This window comes from Lagopus leucura, unplaced genomic scaffold (assembly GCF_019238085.1).
Source record: "Lagopus leucura isolate 7727_CA_CO unplaced genomic scaffold, USGS_WTPT01 Super-Scaffold_73, whole genome shotgun sequence".
Classification (NCBI taxonomy): domain Eukaryota; kingdom Metazoa; phylum Chordata; class Aves; order Galliformes; family Phasianidae; genus Lagopus; species Lagopus leucura.
This window is the reverse complement of record NW_024962252.1, coordinates 13,330,468-13,342,422: the sequence shown is the minus strand read 5'-3', so window position 1 is coordinate 13,342,422 and position 11,955 is coordinate 13,330,468.

Sequence of the window (11,955 nt, the reverse complement as noted above, 5' to 3'; positions counted from 1 at the left end):
GCATATGTCAGGGAAGTTAAAGTCCCTGCATAAAGGAACAGGGTCATAGAATCAAAGAATGCTGTGGGTTGGAAGGGACACCTCCCTCCAGATCAGGTGCTGGTATCATACAATTAAAGCACATCTCTGAGTGTACAGTTAGTTACCTAGAAGACAAAATTTTTACGTACTTGTTTCCTCTGGTACCTGAACTATTTTCAACTCTACTTACCTTTCCTGGAATTGCTTTTTAGCATCCCGTAGATTTTTGTTACTTGCAGACTAAATTTGTGGCTGTCCTTTAGTTAACCTGAAGTTTTGAAGAGAAATCAGAGACACTACTGCGTGGTAGCTTGGAGGCAGCAAAGTTCTTTGCTATGGAGATATAATGTATACTTGTGTTCTTGTCACAGAATCTATATGAATATCAAGCTTGTTCTCTGCTGCGTGTTAACAATTTTTTGGCTCTGCATTGTATTCCTTCTGTCTGACACAATGTTCCAGGTAACATTTTTCCTGCACTTTCTGTGGTTTCTCTTTACTTCATCTCCTTTTGTCTTTCTGTATTGTAACATAAAGCAGCAAATGAATGTTAACTATTATTTAAGACCGCAAATGTGACTTCATATTATATTTATTTTTTTAATTTGCTGTCATTATTTTTAATCTTCACTCGTTCTAACTCTGCTTTGTACAAGAAAAATGCATTTAATTCAAAAAATGATGACTCTTGAATCTTTCTAGGAAGAGCTGATCCTTTAATACTGATATCTACCAGTTCAGCCCTCACAAAATTCAACTTTCCCACCACCCATCAATTTTATTTAAGACATCAATACATTTGAAATAAAACCAGTGAAAACAAATATCAGTTTTTCTGTTAAGTAATGGGATTGAAGGAAGTCATTCTCCAGGAAGCTCTTCCTTCACTGAACTCTAGGCTTTGGACCAGTTTTTCTTCAATAAAACTCTACGTTAAAAAGCCAGATAAAGTGAGATTTAATTCAGTTGAAGCAGTTTCCCTGCTTTTCTGAAGAATTACTATGTCTCTACTGAGAAACAAAGTTCCAACAGTGATTAAATTTCACACAGCCACATTGCTAACCATCTTTTAGCAGTCCTACCAATTCCAACTGGATTTCAAAGGGGCAACAGCAAAAGATTGCTGGCTCCAGATATTTTAAGCAGGATAATTCACTGCATAGATTTTGCAAACCAATGAAACATTATTTATTTGCAATACAGACTGCTGAATTTGTCTCTTTCCAGAGTTTATTTTTGTGACACTAGTCATTCCAAAACATCTCATTCACCTACTGATGGTACATAAAGCAACACAATTTAATTGAGATCTCACAGCTTTTCCCTCTGAGCGCATGTCCAAATTCTGAGGCACATAAAAACTCCTGACAAAAATAACTTAACACATTTGAACATTCCGTTTCTATGGAGACAAATAGAAGTAAAATGTCTAATGTGAGTTCTTATTCAGTTTGATACCTTATAGATTCGAAGTACTTCACTAAGTCTTAGGGACAGATATTATTCCATAAATAAATAAATAAATAAAAACAAATAGGGGAACCACTCCAAATCCCAAACTGGTGTTTCTAATATGCACTGTGTATTACAGTTACATGAAAATTACTGCTGGCAGTCTGTTCCTGTTCTCCTATTCCCACCCCACATTACAGCCCTACTGACATACTTGAGGTATGGTTTGTGTCATTTTCAATAGCAAAATCCTTTTGTTGAAACATGAGAGAATTCAAAGCTCAGGACTTGGAGGCTTCTAGCCTTCACTCCAAGGGGTTAGAGAATAATAATTGTGGAGTTAACTGCTACAGATGCTGCTGGGTCAAAGTAATGAATGATACATGAACTATCTGACCTTTTAAGCCAGAATGAGCAGAAAAAAAGGGGCGTGAAAAGCACAGCATCATGATTAGGGCTATAGAAGTGTTTGTGAGACTTCTCTCAGGCAGCTGGGTACAGAACCCGCTTTTTAAAAGTGCATTTTAAGTGGCACTCTAGTCAGTCCTAAAGATCATATTTGAGAGGTGCTGTTCACAATTATCATCAGCTTTAACAGTGTTTTCTGAACCCTGTGCTTCTGCAAGGCTTATTAGTTAGACTAATGTCTGGCTCAGCTCTTCCTTCACACAAGCTGCAGGTAAAATACAGCATGAGATTACCAGTACTGAGGGTCTCAAAAAGCTTTCTGCAAAAAAGACAGGCTCTGATGATTCCGTGTAAGCCAGCTTCCGTGGAAGAGCCATACAGGCTGTCATTAGCACAGCACTGGGCTACAGCTCAGTTCTCAGCAGAGCTTTAACTCCATACTGTAGTGCAGTAATTACAGCTACATGGCCTGCAATTTGTTCATGAGTGATCAACTCTGAGCATGAGCAGAATGAATTTGAATTCATGCATAACTAAAATACATAAAGAAAGACGTATAGAAGAAATATGAAATATAGTGCAAAAGCCAGCCTCAGACACTTTAAGTAGACCTAAATTACTTCATTTCCATCCTGTCATAACTATTAATCCATCTATGGATCTGCCAAATGTGTCGTGTGGGAAAGGATCTCACATCTGGGTAGCTAAAATGTGCTATGCACAAAAATCACAAAAAGCATGAAATAAGAGAGTAAGGCCAGGTAGAGTGATCACTGAGCAAAAGACTGCTGATTGATTCCAGTCTGCAAATACACCCATGGTGCTGTTTTATAAAGAGTTAGGTCTCAAGTAAATAGTAATTTAGGGGTATTTGTACTTCATATTCCACTGCATTCTTGTAGTCTACAACTGCCCTTCCACTATTCTTGTAGTCTTATTTATATGTCTTATTTGTACTTCTAGCATTGAATAACAAGAGGATCTGGCTTGTGCAGACAGGTGGTCCATTTGTCTGGCAGTCTGCAGTCTCTCACTAACTCAAGGAAGTCAGGGACTCAGCCAAAAGAGAAACAGAATTCACAGATTATTTGTGAAAGTCATAAAATGAGCAAAGGAGAGAAGTGCAAGTTAGCCGTCACCATTGAGGTGGAACTAAGCCATGATACCAGAGCTGGCTGAAGCCTAGTGCCCAGCTGGCACACGGGTATCAGTTAATACTAAGTTAGCTCTGAGTTAGCTTTAGCATTGCTTCTGTATGGGATGCTATATGGGGCAATAAAGAGAAGGAAGAGATGGAAATTCAGATAGAGAACACAAATTCATAGGAAATTAAGACTTCAGTATTTCTATTCGTTCAAATAGGAACTTGTTTAGTGCAGGTTCTTTTGTTAATCGATTATTCTAATTAATTTAATTCTAAATAATTCTAATGTTAATCCAATTATTCTAATTTAATTTCTAATTAACTTGCCTATACACCTAATAATTAACAATTTTCACTAAGAGTGATCAATGGAAAAAACATTTCACTTATCATTCAGAAAAAAACCCACAGTAGATGGATATTCCTTGGCATGAATTCTACCAAAATGCCAACGTGATTTGAAGTTCTTTATAAGCCTTACTTCCTGAACTTTTCTTGCATACTTATTTGACTCAACAGGAACAATATCCAACTGCCTAAACGAATTTCAGTAGTTTTAAGTCCATATATAGTCAATGTGGAGATAAAGTGTGCTATTTGTCTAATCCTAAAACAGAAATCTTAAATAGGTCAGATGAATCATATCCTGAAAGTGCTTGCTTTTCTCCATTTAATGTAAAGTAAGGCTGGGGTAACAACTTTTAACAGAGGCACCTACAGTGTAAATAGTTAGGTGAAATGAATGTCACCTCCGAAACTCAAACATAGAACCAGATATTTAGCACAGAGACATGTCAAAGTCCCAATAAATAATTATTTAACATGAAAAAAAATTACATTCCATTTAATCCCAACTGATTTTCTTCTTTTTTTTCCTAGAAACGAAAACAAAACAGATTTCCAATACATTTTATCCTGCATGTGCAGATAAAAATAAAATAATAAATAACAAAATATAGAAGAACAACCCTTGAACAACTAGACTGACAAGAGATGCTTACATGCAGCAGATACACTTGTCACCACTGCTTGGAACCAAACACCATCCCTGTTGCCTACTCTTCCAAACTGAGTTCTTCATTGAGCCACAGATTTGACAGCTGACGGTGCAAATTTCCACCCTGGTCATGGCAGAGCAGCAAGAAGAAATCATTGCTCTGGCCATGACCAGTTCTTTGTACTTCCTGCACTTTAATCTTATAGATTTTAACCCAACTGAGTTAGCCTAATCCATTCCACCATGAATGTTCCTCACCCCAAGCTCCTCTGGGAAGTCACTCACCCACAGATCATCCAGGATGGTAGACGCAGAGCAAACCAAGCATCCCACATTACCATATGACTCAAAGCTTGGAGTGTGAAAAGAGGGAAGACCACTGCCCACTCTCAAATCTACACGTGGGTAGGTTGTACTGGGGCTCACAATCAGATCTGCAAACTCAGAAGTGAGATGTTCTGCAACCATAGTACTGCTGCAGACCATAATTCTCCACTGTCTAATATAACAAAATCAGTCTCCAGAGCTGAATTACTTGTTCCAAGGTAGATCCTTTAGATTGCCCCAACTACTCTCATACTCACTTCCATGCTAAGACATGGTGATTAAAATTCACAAAGCTGCAAACTTTATATCAGTGCTTGAGAATAATAGCAGTTGCCTTTGTAGTCTGGAAGGAAGTTATACCAATACTGGTCAGAAGCCTTTGCAGATTCGTAAAACCTCTATTTTTCACTCAAAAGTACATTTTTGAATTTATCTGCTACCAGGAGAACAGTCTAAGATGGTAATAGCTTATATTTATATCTTGTCCAAGCATAACAAAACCCTTTCTAGCACTCTTTGCATATCCAGCACTGAAGAAAAAATAGATTTGACTTCAGCCACAAAGCTATAAACATACCTAAAAGCTTTTAGCACATCCCTCTTTCAAGAAAAAATGATTTGCTGCATTATGGAAATCAGGTAAGATTTTGTTACCCAGTTGAGAAAGTTCCTGTTTATAAAATGTACTTTCTTCTCAATAAATAAAAAAATGCCTTTAAAGACATAAACAAGATTAAAATATACACTTTATCATCTCCGTAACTCTTTTTGCAGAACTACTTCCTATTGCATACTGCTGGAAAGGCTTGCAAAAGGTTTGCAAACACTGCGCAATATTTTAAAGACTAAAATACAGAATAAGAGATCAAGAAAACACAGACAAGATATGAACTTAAACAGTAAAATAAGAACACACTTTCTGTAACTTTTCAGAGTTTATGAGAAATGAACAAAATAGCACCTATTCAAATCACAAAGTTCACTAATATCATTAAAAAGTTGTGACAATCAACAAACACAGTCATAATTCACCTTGGCAGAAAGCAGATCCTGACCCAGGAGTTTTGCCAACTTCTTAAATGGAACAATAACCCAGCTTCATTTCAGAGAATTAAATTTATTCTTCATCTTGAATAATATCAGTGGATAATTGAGAAAAATCAGGAACATGCAAGAAAAGCTGTTTACAAGACAATACGGGAAAGGCTTTAAAACTCTTACGTTAAAAAAAGCCGTGAGGTTATTCTGAGCTATCCTCAATCCAATTTTGAGCTAGATCCTTTCCTTTCTGTAGAAAGCTTCACAGGGGATGAATAGGTTTATCGTCCTGGTGCGTGTGGGAGAGAAATAGCCGAGTTTCTGAGTTGCTGTCAAGTGTCATAACTCGATTCAATCCAATAATGTATACCAGAGGAAGAACTGCCCTTCAGTTCAGGGCAGACCCAAAAAAGGAAATCTCAGTTATCTGGTGACCACATGAGAAATGACTGCAGTTATCAGAATGAGAGAATATGTCAATCCAAGTACACACTGCTGCTCAGGAATATCAGTATGGGCTCTGTTCATGTTTGTAAATGAAATGGGCCAGGGATACCATGCTGGACTTGAGACAGGCTGACACAACACTGCTCTTGCTTGTGTTCTGCTGTTAAAAGCACCTCACCTTTGTCTTCACCTTCCACATGTAAGATGCCTGCAATAAAACTGCTTTTTGAGAAAGATGCCTGCTGTACTTTTATTACTGAAACATGCCAAGGCATCTGCACTGTAATTGTGTGGATGGCCATGTGGCACTGGGACCCTGGCCCACTGCAGAGGCAATCACAGGTAGTGCATGGCACGGTCCCCTCAATGTGTATAAATGGGATTCAGATCAGATGTGCACAGAAGGAATGAGCTAATCCTACACTAGAAGAGGTTGGATGACTTACAAGGAGAAAAGGAAGGTTTGATCCAGGAGAGGTGAGAAGAAGAACAGTATTTATTACTTCCAATTGGTTTATTAAGGAAGATCCTAGCAATGACCTGCAAAATTCTCGACGGTACGCTGTACAACTCCTGAGTCAGCGCTATCCACTCAGTTGCTCAAGAAATGCATTTGTTTTTGGAACTTCTTTGACTTGAAAGCAACAACTGAAGCAACAAGAAAAATTATCAAGGCAAATGGAAGATGATAGTTCTTTGAACTGTTGTTCAAAGAAGATAAAAGCTTTGTTTAATGAGGTTATTCCACATAATAAGATGACAGAAAAATAGTATACCTTTTAAGCAGAAAACACTTCCTGGATTTTTTATCTTAAATGTGGTAGTGAATGCATCTCCATACTCATAAAAAGTTGCCTTCTTCTCATAATATTGATCTATTTTACTTGGATCACAATGCTTAACTAATACAGGCAAAATATGTTTTGCTTGGCTTGTTTCTTGTCTCTTGCAGATAGATAATCCTCTGTTTATTTAGCAACTACGTAATTTAATAAAATAATGTCATGGGGAAAATATGAGCTCCAAATTCCACTTTCTGATATCAAGACAAATATAACACTTTTTTATTGAATAAGAAATGAACAGCGATTGTGTATCTTGCATAGTGTGGAAAGTGTGTTACAAGAATGTAGGTAATTCTCTGCAGGGAAAAATAATGTTTGGCTGGATCCAGTGAGAATGTTCTGTAGGGTAATACGAAATTATGTTTTGGTTAAAACTCAGAAGGGAATGAGTTACACATCTGAAGCCTATTTTAATATTGATTATTGCTTAGTACATCTTAATTTGCAACAAAAAATTATGGAAAGGGGATAGGAGATGGGCAGAGTATTAATTACATCATTCAGAATAAACAATATTTTTCAGCAGCTACATGTGTTTAAGCCATCACTAATGGAGAGACAAATCAGTTTCAAGGTTGGTATCTTCCTAATTATGTTATAATTAAAAAATTGATCAGTTAATGATTATGAAACATATTTCTGTGGATGGTATATTATTTCAGGATTTGATTCTGGGGATTACTGCCCAATACGGCTTTTAAAACATCAACAAGAGCAAAAAATGATGTGGGATGAAATATAAGCGTTTCTCTGTTAGAATAAGACATCACAAAAACTGTAGCTGAAGTGCTTATATAAAAAAAAAATTGTGAGCTACTGTTCCCATAGCAACAGGCAACACATTTTAGCTTACATAGCTGCTTTCCATTCTAGGGACTTCATTGTCATCTCTGTTTACAAAATACAAAAGTAATTCTTCTAAAACTCTGACATGGTATACAGACAAAACACTGGAAACTTGTTGAGGAAGGTATAGCTTTCTTTTCAGATGCACTCTAATAAAATGCTTCTTTCTCTTCTCACCTGAATTTCACAGCATTCTCTATCACCCTCAAACCACCATGTAGTAACCAAGTTCCCCTTATGGTGCAGGATATCCAGTGAAAGGCATCTGACAGTGGCCTGCCTCTAGGCTAGTCTGCTTCTTTCTGGAATGAACTGAAGCTTTTTCAGTGGCAGATTCCCTCTTTCTCTCCTTCCTCCTCTCAGTTACCAGAATAAGACTCACTTCAATGCATGGAGTCAGCACAACATATCTGGGGCACCTGTTCAGCCTTGCATTGAGCCTACACACAGTTACTAATTTAATATGCTGCTGACACACTCCCATAGCCGCAAGCCTTTTGCTTCCCCAGTGGTTCTGTGAATCTTGCTAATAATCTGAATAATGTGTTTTTTTTCGAAGTGTTTTTTTAAATATCTAAGTCTACAGTTTTAAATTAAATAACTTAAAAGAGACACCAGAACTTACGTTTTCATTAAAGGTATCCTGAAATTTCATACTTGAGTAGCTGCAGTTTAAGTGGAAAGATTAGGGACCGTCAATTTGTATTAACAGGAAGGTCAGCATTGCCAGTCTGCAATCCTTACACTGCAAAGAATAATGTCTCATGGTATTTTCTCACTAAGGCTGAAAGAATTCCTTTTGGAAGAGAGATCTAATCAATGTCAGCAAGTGAATCACCACCTGTCTGCAGGTAACTGATGCTTTTGAAAGCAAGCTGTATTGGCCACTGCATTTGATAGACTTTGTAATGAAGTTCTCCAGTTCTGAGCCCATTGCAGTGCCCCAAGGCACTTATCTCTTCAAATATCTTCCTTCCTCAAAAAATATATGGAAGGTAAAAGCACTAAGTGGTTAACTTCACAAGTGAGAATTAATTGTACATGATACAAGGACGCAGATAACTTATGTGATTGAAGGTATTTTCTCATTTGGTGAGTTAAGAAGTGCAGTAGAGACAGGAGCAGATAGTGGCAGCTAAAAAAGCAGTGGTGATGGTGGAGCAGAATCTCCTGTCCTGAGGGTGGGGAGGAGAAAAGTTTGACAGCAGCAATTTGGGGCTCAATATGGGAAATACAATAGACACTACTCATGAACTTTACCTTAAAAAAAAATTGCACAAAGTAGCCATGGCAGCCAGGTGGGTTTTTTTTCTTTTTTTCTTTTTTTTTTTTCTGTTTGTCTGTTTTTCTTTCATATTGTTTGCATTTTCCAACTATAACACAGTATGTGCCTTTTTCCAGACAAAGAATCATATAATCATAGAGTGGCCTGAGTTGAAAAGAACCACAATGATCATGTAGTTTCAACCCCCTGCTATTTGCAGGGTCTCCAACCACCAGACCAGGCTGCCCAGAGCCACATCCAGCCTTGAATGCATCCATGGACGGGGCACCCACAAACTCCTTGGGCAACCCTTTCCAAAGGCGTTATGACATTGAGGAATAATCCTCTGCTTCCTTCCACAGCCATCCAAACAAATATACAGAACCTGCCTATTAATTCTTTAATACCAAGTAAGAGTGTATGATCCAGCACTCTGATGATGCCATGTTTGACTGATATAAAAGAAGTAAAAAGCACTACACTTACCACAGTAATTATTACAATAGAATTTTTATCCTGCAGCTGAACATATAAAATAAGTGAGCACTGGGTTATGCTACTTGAATAGTGCATCAGCTTTTATTGTCCTATACACAGATTCTGCAATTTCCTGTCACAGATTTCATGCCAGAAATTTCAAGTTCTTAAGCTGCCAGGCAGGTTGACTGCACCTGTCAAACTAGAAAAAAACAGTAAATATCCCATTTCTGCAAAAATTGATCAAATGGTAATGACCAAGACTGCAAAAACGCTGTCTACATACTAAATGTCAGTGCTTAGTCTTACATTAAAAATCAGTCACATATAAGTCATGGATCTTGATAGATAAGACTCACACTATCACATTTAACATTTCTGGTTATAAGAATCACAACTACGTTAGGTAGAGAAAGATAAGGAAAAATACTAACTGAAACAGAAAAAAATGTCAAAAGTAAAAAAAAATTAAATTCAACATCATGTTAATTTGTGACAGTATCTGACACTTGAATACTATTTAATCCTTTCAGAAGAAGTTTATATAGTATTATGGCTTATTGTTAAAAATTTTGTAACAGCAATGAAATACCTCACTGGTAGTCTATGCAATACAGTAGTTCACAGCTGAGTTCTAATTATGAAAGAATTTAAAAACTCGTGGTCTTAAATAAATGTCAAAAATATAATTAACAATTTCAAAAATTAAAAATTTTATTTCTCTGAGCAATGCCATTTCAATTTATGCAACCATTTCAGAACTGCAGTATTGAACTACTATTTTAAAATCTACCTTGCTGTGTACATTAACAACTAAAATTCATAAAGATGCTTTTGCTACATCACTAATTGGTAACTGAGGACTGTAATGGCCATGATTCATATGGTGTCCCAAGAAAACAGATGCATATCGAAGAACAATATGTACTGACATGAACTGTTCAGTTTGTAAAGAACTCTCAGCAAAACCTTCAGCTGCTTACGGATGGCCTGAACATGGAAGTAGGGAGCAGAACTTAAAAGTATGTAATGGTTGGTAATTAGAAACATCATTGCAGTGCTTCATACTCGACTATTTTCAGCAGCTACCACCTGAAACTTTCCAAGCTGTTTAGAATCTACAAGCTAAACTACTCTCATTTTAGCTGTGAAAAAAGCTGTTTTGTCCACAGAATGAAAATAAGAAAATTAAAGGAGAAAAGTTTTAAGTGAGGATCACAAGAAGTCGAGCTTTAACTTGTGATTGTCAGACTTCTGTTTCAGCCTTATGACAATTCTTATTACTTCCTGGGCATGATGGAGAAAACAGCAAACTGCTTTTCTCAGAAATGCAGAGCCTAGTGCAAAATTGGAACTAGATGTCTTTTAACAGTAACTACAATGGAAAGCTCAATAGCTATGCACAGTACTTCATAGATCTGTCAAAATCTATAAAAACTCCACATTTTGGCAGATTAATGTCAAATTTATGCCTTGAGCCAACATGGTTGTCCTCTTTTCAATTCACAATCTAAATTATCCTCCTTAAGGATTTGCCTATGGCTATAATTCCAATTTAATAACTTTCTTCATGTGATTTCTTGTAGACGATGGAATTAGTTTTAAACGCCGAATATATTTCCTTTTGGAGACTTGAATACTTCAGCTTTCATTTGACCTGTTTCTCTTAACATTATGAAGTTCTGGGGCTATTTAAAATGTTCTGCAGCATAATAGGTTCACAACAATTTCCAGCAGCATCACAGGCTAAACACATAGCAAGAACAGTTGAATGACAGATTAGAAAAATCACTGCCTTAATAGACTCTTCAGGATAATGTGACAAGCCCAATGTCATAATTACTGTTGCCCTTGCAGCTCTCAAGTAATTATGTTTCTTTTTTTTTTTTTCTAAAAGAAAATGTTTAATTAAAAAAGAATCAAGTCATGAATTCATGTATTTGTAAATCAGAGATACATCATAAATCTCTGCAGTAACTGGTAGGCAGAGTCCACATCTATTTTTTCTTCTTTTTTCTTCTTTTTGTTCTCTTTTAATTCTGTTTGGTGGTAATGAATGTGGTATATAATTACTCTGATTCATCTTTTACCCTTAACATGAAGCACTCCAGAGGAGTTAAAGCAATTGTTAATAACATATTTTTAAAAAGAATAAATTAAAAGCACAACTAAAAATTAAATCCTTAACTTGATATTAAACATAATCAAGAACTGCATAGATCTCATAAAGAAGAATGTTATAGAAATGGCGAAGTAATGAAATGTATGTAGTTACCTGAACATCTACACCTATGGTTACTCACACAGTTCTCACACAGTAAAAAATATGAAACAGTGAAGAACCAAACAAATGAGTTCAAGTAAATATAAAGACTAAAATAAATGCATATGACAAAGCTCCTGTGGCTTATGTCTCTGTGAAACTCCTCATTTTCAAGAATGTGCATATAGCTCCTACTAATTCTGAAACTACCTTTCAGAAACGTTAGTGTACTTTTCACATGCCTTTTTATCTATACCAAAGAGAAAATCAAACAGGTGAAACTGAGGACATAGAAAGCAATCTTCAAGTAATGAAATGAAATCTATACAACTGTCAAATTCCTGCATAATTAACCATTTTATTTTTATTTTTATTTTTATTTTTATTTTTATTTTTATTTTTATTTTTATTTTTATTTTTATTTTT